The sequence below is a fragment of the Erinaceus europaeus genome, chromosome 22 (genome assembly GCF_950295315.1).
Source record: "Erinaceus europaeus chromosome 22, mEriEur2.1, whole genome shotgun sequence".
In the NCBI taxonomy this organism is placed as follows: Eukaryota; Metazoa; Chordata; class Mammalia; order Eulipotyphla; family Erinaceidae; genus Erinaceus; species Erinaceus europaeus.
Genome location: NC_080183.1, coordinates 14,128,111 through 14,136,168, shown reverse-complemented (window position 1 = coordinate 14,136,168; position 8,058 = coordinate 14,128,111).

Below are 8,058 nucleotides of genomic sequence, written 5' to 3'. Positions count from 1 at the left end.
CTGGGACTTGGCAGCCTCAGACATGAGTTTCTTTGCATCTACCCCCACCCGACATATAATCTTGTAAATCACTAACAAAATTTTAAAAAGGGGAATGTTGGCTTTGGGTGGGGAGAGAGCACTAGGCTTTACCGTGTAAAAGACTTGCATGTCTGAGGCTTCGAAGTCGCATGTTCAATCCTGGCACCACCATCAGCCACAGCTGAGCAGGACACTAGTGAAAGGGAGGAGGTCCAGGAGGGGGAGGAAGAGGAGGAGAAGGAAGAGGAGGATAAGAAGGAAAAGGAGAAGGAAGAGGAAGAAGAGGAGGAGGAGGAGGAGGATATTAGTTTGAGGGTTAGAAAACTAGCTCACGGGAGTCAGGCGGTAGCGCAGCGGGTTAAGCGCACATGACGTGAAGCGCAAGGACTGGCATAAGGATCCTGGTTCGAGCCCCCGGGTGGGGAGTCGCTTCACAGGTGGTGAAGCAGGTCTGCAGGTGTCTATCTTTCTCTCCCCCTTTCTGTCCTCCCCTCCTCTCTCCATTTCTTTCTGTCCTATCCAACAACGAACAACATCAACAATGACAATAATAATAACCACAACGAGGCTACAGCAACAAGGACATCAATAACAACAAGAATAATAAATACAACAACAATGAAAAACAACAAGGGCAACAAAAGGGAAAATAAACAATTTTTAAAAATTTAAAGAAAAAGAAAGAAAGAACACTAGCTCACCGGGAAGGAGGGGTGTGTCCATGTGTGCAGCCCAGGTTTGAGCCCCAGCACCTCATGGGATGTGTTTAGGCATTAGAACAGGCTCCAGTGCTGTGGTATGGCGCTGGGGGTGTCTCTCCCTCTCTCCTCTTTCTAAATATTCATAAAAATAATTGGGCCCAGGAGGCCTAACAGAGGTATTACACATACCCTGAAATCATTCCATAAATGCTGCAATAAAAAAAAAATGAAAGAAAGAAAAATAAAAACTCACCCTCCCTCCTTCCCTCTCTCTCTCTGCGTGTCTCTATCTGAATGAAAAAATAGTCTGTGTGGTAATGGTGAACTCACATGTGAGTGAGGCCCCATCTCCAAGGGAGAAAACAAAACAGAACGAAATGAAACATGGACAGTCTGTGCGGTGCCGTGAGGTCCCAGAGCTGAATAGCGGGTGTTGGGAGGGTAGAAAGTGGTGGCCGAAGGGTGAGAGGTCACTTTCAGTGTGCCTCCAGGGTCAGCCCGCTAAGGATCCCCTTCTTCCTTCCTTCCTTTCTTTCTTTCTTTCTTTCTCTCTCTCTCTCTCTCTCTCTCTCTCTCTCTCTCTCTCTCTCTCTCTTTCTTTTCTTTTCTTTTCTTTTCTTTTCTATGATACACAAGTGACACCCACATCCTTACCTGTCAGGAGAGACACCGTGAGCACAGATGGTCCCCCCCAGGGTAAGGCTACCACTTTACTGGGGACATGTGGGGCCTCAGAGGTATCACACATTCCCAAGTTCGTTCCCTGATGCTGCATTAAAACAAAACAAAACAACTAATTGGAAGGAATCTGAAGTTCATCCAGCATTCTCATGAGCTGGTGGAGCAGGAGCCAAGAATGAGGAACTAGCCCTTTTGTTCCTGCCTGTCAGTGTGATGATATTTTATCTCCAGAGGGACAGCGTCTGGGAAAACGCAGGCTTAAGGCACTGGGGGAGAGGCACAGAAGAGGGGGAGGTTGGGCGTATCCCCACGAGTGCACTTGGGAAGTGCTTTAGTCCAGGACTGAGGAGCCTGGGAGATTCCTGAGGTAAATTGATTAAGAGAGTGTGCAGGGAGACAAGGAGAGGGCAGAAATGGCACAGGGAGATCAGTGAGTGATTAGAAGATTTTTTTCTTCGTTCCTTCCTTCCTTTCCTCCTTTTGGTTGCCCTTGTTGTTTTTATTGTTGTTGTTCTGATTATTGATGTTGTTGTTGGTGGGTAGGACAGAGAGAAATGGAGAGAGGAGGGGAAGACAGAGAGGGGGAAAGAAAGACAGACACCTGGAGACCTGCTTCACCACCTATGAAGTGACCCCCCTGCAGGTGGGGAGCCAGGGGCTTGAACTGGTATCCTCACACCAGTACTTGCGCTTTGTGCCATGTGCGCTTGACCTGGTGTGCTACTGCCCGACTCCCCAGATTTGGTTTTTAATACAATGCTGAATGCCTCCAAACCCTCCAGGCTCAGGTCCCAAGTCCCATGTCCTATATACAAACTCTCTGGCTCAAATATATATATATATATATATATATATATATATATATATATATATATATATATATTTTTTTTTAAAGAAAGGGTGTGTGTGTGTGTGTGTGTGTGTGTGTGTGTGTGTGTGTGTGTGTGAAGGGTAAAGATATCATGAAATGACCACCCCATCCATGGGGTTCCTCTGGTTTCTCCTTAGGGCTCTAGGGATGTTGGGCCTGGACCCATAGGCCTAAACATATATTCAGACATATGCTTTCCTGGCTGACGCATCTCCTGGACCTGCTGAGAAGACTTTGACCAAGGTAATAACAACAGAACTAACAGGTCATCAGAGCCGAGGAAGCACAGAGGAGATGTCCTTTTCCAGGTGGGGACCTCAGGCCCCTGCCTCTATTTCCCGCGGCCATGTTGTCCTCTCTGCTTCCTCCCCTCTTTCCGGAAGTCTGCCCTAACTTTCTCCTCTCTTCCCCAGCTAGGAAGGGTGGGGTCCTCTCTAGCCTGTGAGTCTCTTAAGGACAGTAAGCTTGGTATCTTCCCTTTTTCTTTTTTCTTTATTTTATTTTTTTGCCTCCAGGGTTATCTCTGGGGCTCAGTGCCTGCACCAAGAATCTACTACTCCTGGAGGCTATTTTTTCCCTTTTGTTGCCCTTTTTTTTTTATTATCATTGTTGTGGTTATTATTGTTGTTATTATTGCTGTCATTGTTGTCGGATAAGACAGAGAGAAATGGAGAGAGGAGGGGAAGACAGAGAGGAGGAGAGAAAGACACCTGCAGACCTGCTTCACTGCCTGTGAAGCAACTCCCCTGTAGGTGGGGAGCTGGGGGCTTGAACCGGGATCCTTGCTCTGGTCCTTACACTTTGCACCATGTGTGCTTAACCTGCCCAACTCCCTTTTTCTTTTTCTTTAAGAATGATGTGAACATTGCTTAGACATTCTTTCCATTTCTTATTTTTAATTTGTTATTTTAATGTATTAATTGGATAAAGACAGCCAGAAATCAAGAGGGTAAGGGGGGATAGAGAGAGAGAGACAGAGAGACACCTGCACTTCACCACTCATGAAGCACTTGAATCTGAGTCCTTGTTCATTGTAATGTTTGTGTTTTACCAGTTGCACTGCTGCCTGGCTCCAATTTTTTTCTTATATATTTTATTTTAATGAGAGAGCAACAAAGAGAAAAATGATACGAAAGAGCAAGAGACCAGGGCACTGCTTGGCACTAGCTCACAGTGGCGTGTGGGGCTGAATCCGAGATTTTGGAGCCTCTGCCTTGACAGTCTGTTATTTTATTTCATTTTATTTTTATTTCTTTATTGGGGAATTAATGTTTTACATCGCCAGTAAATACAATAGTTTGCACATGCATAACATTTCTCAGTTTTCCATATAACAATACAACCCCCACTAGGTCCTCTGTCATCCTTCTTGGACCTGTATTCTACACCCCCCCACTATTTTATTTTATTTTATTTTTTATAACCATTATTCTGTCTCTCCCACCCCAGCGAGCTTGATTTTCATTTGCACGCTGTGCCTTCAACATACATATTATTTGTACTGCTGTGGCCTCATGTCTCTGAGGGGAAATGACTCAAGGTCTTTGCTTCTTTCTTACTTGGTTCTGTTACATATTAATTTTCCCAGTGTACTTTGAACATAAAAGGCAGTTGATGTATCTCCTTGGTGGAAGGTGGTGACTCAACCCTGAAGGAACTATTAAAAAAAAAAAAAAGCTCCCAAGATTAAATCTAAGACCGTTTCACACATGTCTACATCCCTGCCCACAAAAACCAACTTTTTCCTCCTTGGGGGCTGTATTGCCCCTGGCAACAAGTTATCACAAACTCTGTGACTTCAAACAGAAATGTCCACAGCGACGGTGTCAGCGGGAATGTTCGCCCCCTAGTGGCAATGGGGAATATTGCTGCTTTACTTTTTCTGGCTTCAGATAATCCTTCTCTACCAACTCTTCTGATTTCACATCGGTTCTCTCCTACATCTCTGAATTTCTCTGTAAGGACACCAGCCATTGGCATTACAGCCGTCCCCAACAATACCAGCTCTCATGGCAGTATCCTTAACTTTTCCCAAACAAAGCCACATCCATTGGTTCCAGAGGTCAGACCATAAAAAAACAAAACAAGACAAACAAACAAACAAACAAACAAAAAACACAACTTTTTTCTTCGGGAGCTATCACCGAACCCATTCCCATGACTAAATGTGGAGGGGAGACAAGGGGCGGACCATTCACCCCCGAAGGAAAGCTATTCATTCATTCTTCAGCAGCTCAGGTAAGAACTCTGTGCATATTTCACAAAGCATCCTGCTGGCCCAGTGTACTTCATACTTATTCGATGTTTTGAGTGATTACAAAGGCATTCTTGGGGAGCCCCAGAAAAGTTCTTGTTTTTTTCTTCTTTTTTTTCCGTGACTCAGCCTTTTCTCAGATGCAGCCTCCTGGTTCCCTCTTGTGGCATGTTTTGGTCACTACAACATTTTACTTTTCCGAGGAACTAGAGACACAATATAAAAATGAAGCAACAAAGGAACTCGGAGCATCTATATTAGAACCTAATTTGCCACTCATCCTCAAGAGAAGCAACTTTGCAAAGTTCTCTCTCTGTAGAGTCAGGTGGAGCAAGCTGAGAATGTCTACAATTGAGGGTGTTGCCCTCCACAAATTGGGGGTGGGGTGGGGGGGGAATTGTACTAACTGGGAGTGTGACATTGAATGGAGCCTGGGTCTCCCCTGTCAGAAAACCCCAGGAAACAGGGGTGGGGGGGATAGTTTTATGAAAGCAAGAGATCCTGGAACCTTCTCAGTTGTTGGATTTTGATAGGGAGACCCTGACTAGACAAGATTTTCGAGAAAAATCCACACACACACACACACACACACACACACACACACACACACACACACCTTGTTGATACTAATCATTATGTTCCTACAATTGTTATTAGTTACTGAAAAGTAACTATATAACTATAGAAAAACTATATAGCTATAGAAAAGTTTGTGTGGTGGTCCGGGAGGTGACACAGTGGATAGAGCACTGGACTCTCAAGCATGAGGTCCTGAGTTCAGTCTCCAGCAGCACAAGTACCAGAGTGATGTCTGCTTATTTCTTTCTGTCTTCCTATCTTTTTCATTAATAAATAAATAAAATATTTTTAAAAGAAAGAAAAAGAAGGGGGCCGGGCAGTAGCACAGCAGGTTAAGTGCTTCCTTCACAGGTGGTGAAGCAGGGCTGCAGGTGTCTGTCTGTCTCTCCCCCCTCTGTCTCCCCTCCTCTCTCCATTTCTCTCTGTCCTATCCAACAACGACAACAACAATAACAACAACAACAATGATAAACAACAATGGCAACAAGAGAGAAAAAAAAGTGCCTTCAGGGGCCCCTGGCCCCCGAACTCCCACCCTGCCAGAGGCCCCCTCTTTCTTCTCTGACACAAGGACTTGGCTGTGACGGCAGGCAGCAGCGCTGAGTCGAGCCACCACTCAGGTTGTCTTGGTTTCTTTTCATCATGTTTTTGTCTGCTGTTCTGTTTGCAAAGCGCTTTGTGGCCACCCTAGAGGCTCTCCTGCCTCCTTTCTCTGGAGCACAAACTCAGCTCTGTGAGCTTCGGCTTCACTCCCCCGCCCTTCGTGAGCCAGGAAAGTGATGACCAGTGCGTTCATTCTCTTTCTTCTCCCTGTCTCAAGGGCTGGTTTCCAGCAGGGATTTTTCTCCTACAGAGTGTGGGAATGGGGAGAGCTGGGTGGGCTGAGGGGAAGCTCACACAGTGCAGGTAACTCAAAGCACTTACAGCTGCAGTTCGGTACCTTTGTCTCAACAGGTGACGCTGGAGTTTTGAATTTTTTATTTTCATGTGATACTAGGGAATGAGCCCAGAGCCTCATGCATGCATAAACAGCCCATTTTTTATTCAATTCACATATAATTTTTTCTTAGAGAGAGAGACCAGAGCACCACTCCACCACCCATGGAGTTCCCCTGGAACTGTCCTTGGTCTTCTTATGTGGTGCCAGGGACAGAATCCACATCCCTCATTTTAGGATACAGGCTCTACCCATTGGGCTTCCTGGCTCTAGATCTTAATGGTCCTTTAAATCTTTCTTTCTTTCTTTCTTTCTTTCTTTCTTTCTTTCTTTCTTTCTTTCTTTTTCTTTTTCTTTTTTTCTTGCCTCCAAGGTTACTGCTGGGGCTTGGTGCCTGCACTACAAATCCACAGCTCCTGGAGGCCATCTTTTTTCTATTGTTGTGGTTGTTCGATAGGATAGAGAAATTGAGAGAGGAGGGGAAGATAGATAGGGAGAGAGAAAGATAGACATCTACAGACCTGCTTTACTTACCACTTGCAAAACTTTCCCCCTGCAGGTGGGGACCAGGGGCTTGAACCGGGGCTTGAACCTTGTGCACTGTAATGTGTGCATTTAACCAGATGCACCACTGCCTGTCCCCCCCCTTTAATGCCTTTAAATGCTTCAAAGTTCAGGTGCAGAGACAGCATAATGGTTCTGCAAAAGACTTTCATGACTGAGGCCCTGAGGTCCCAGGTTCAATCCCTAGCACCACCATAAGCCAGAGCTACATAGCACTCTTGTTAAAAAGAAAAGTTTCTTTTTCTTCTTGCCTCCAGGGTTATCACTGGGGCTTGGTGCCTGCACTACAAATCCACTGCTCCTGGTGGCCATTTTCCTCCATTCTTGTTACCCTTACTGTTATTATCATTATTGCTGTTGTTGGATAGGACAGAGAGAAATGGAGAGAGGAGGAGAAGACAGAGAGAGGGAGAGAAAGACAGACACCTGCAGACCTGCTACACCGCCTGTGAAGCGACTCCCTTGCAGGTGGGGAGCCGGGGGCTGGGACCGAGTCCTTGCGCTTCATGCATGTGCGCTTAACCTACTGGCTACCGCCTAGCCCCCTAAAAAAAGTTTCTATGTCCATCTACTACTTCAAACATTAGTTGAATCGACAGGTATGCCTGGCATTGTGCCAGGCTGTGAACGCCCTGGTGAGTCAGACAGAAAAGGTGACCACCAGGGTTAAATAGGTACTGTGGATAGCCAATGCAAAGAGCTGGAAAGGCAAATTACAGAGGCGTGACTGACAGGTGGGCTTGCTTCCGGTGGGCAGGCAAGTCTGGGCAGAGCCTGGGCAGAGGGCAGAGGGCAGGGGGCAGCGGGTAGACCACAGGCATTGGGAAAGGCCCAGCCAGGACTGCTTCACTGCACATGTGCACACTCCCCACACCCCCTTTGATGCTCTGTTAATCTTTTCACTATTGCAGCTATTTCAGGAAAATGGATGTGGGCGGTCTAGGTCTAAATTTGTAAAGCGATCGGGTTAGTAGCCGTTGGGGTTAAATGGGAAGCTCTTCAAAATGGATACAAGGGAAATGGCTGTGGTCATGAGGAGCTTCTGGGGACCATCCCTTGAGCAGAAGGGGGTGGACGCCTGGGTGTGAACAGTTCATCGTGAGGCCCTGGATTCCATTTGGAATTTGGAATTTGGAATTTGGCTCTAGCAAAATCATGTTCCTTTCTTACCTGTCTGTCCTGGCAGTCAGCTGCCGTTCATGCAATGAGTGTTGTCCAAATAATAGGTAAATGAAAATGGCATGTGTGGACGGGAAAACCCGATTTCACTCTTAGCTAGGACATCGGGGGTGCAAGGCTAGCTAGCTGGGTGATCTTCCACACTCTAGTTCTGCAGCTACTTGTGTAACCAGGACTAGTTCTGCTCATTGCAAAAGATTTCATTCAGAGCATAAAGGAACAAAATGCAATTAATCAAATTTTCCTAAGGGAAAAAAAAAAAAAAAAAAAA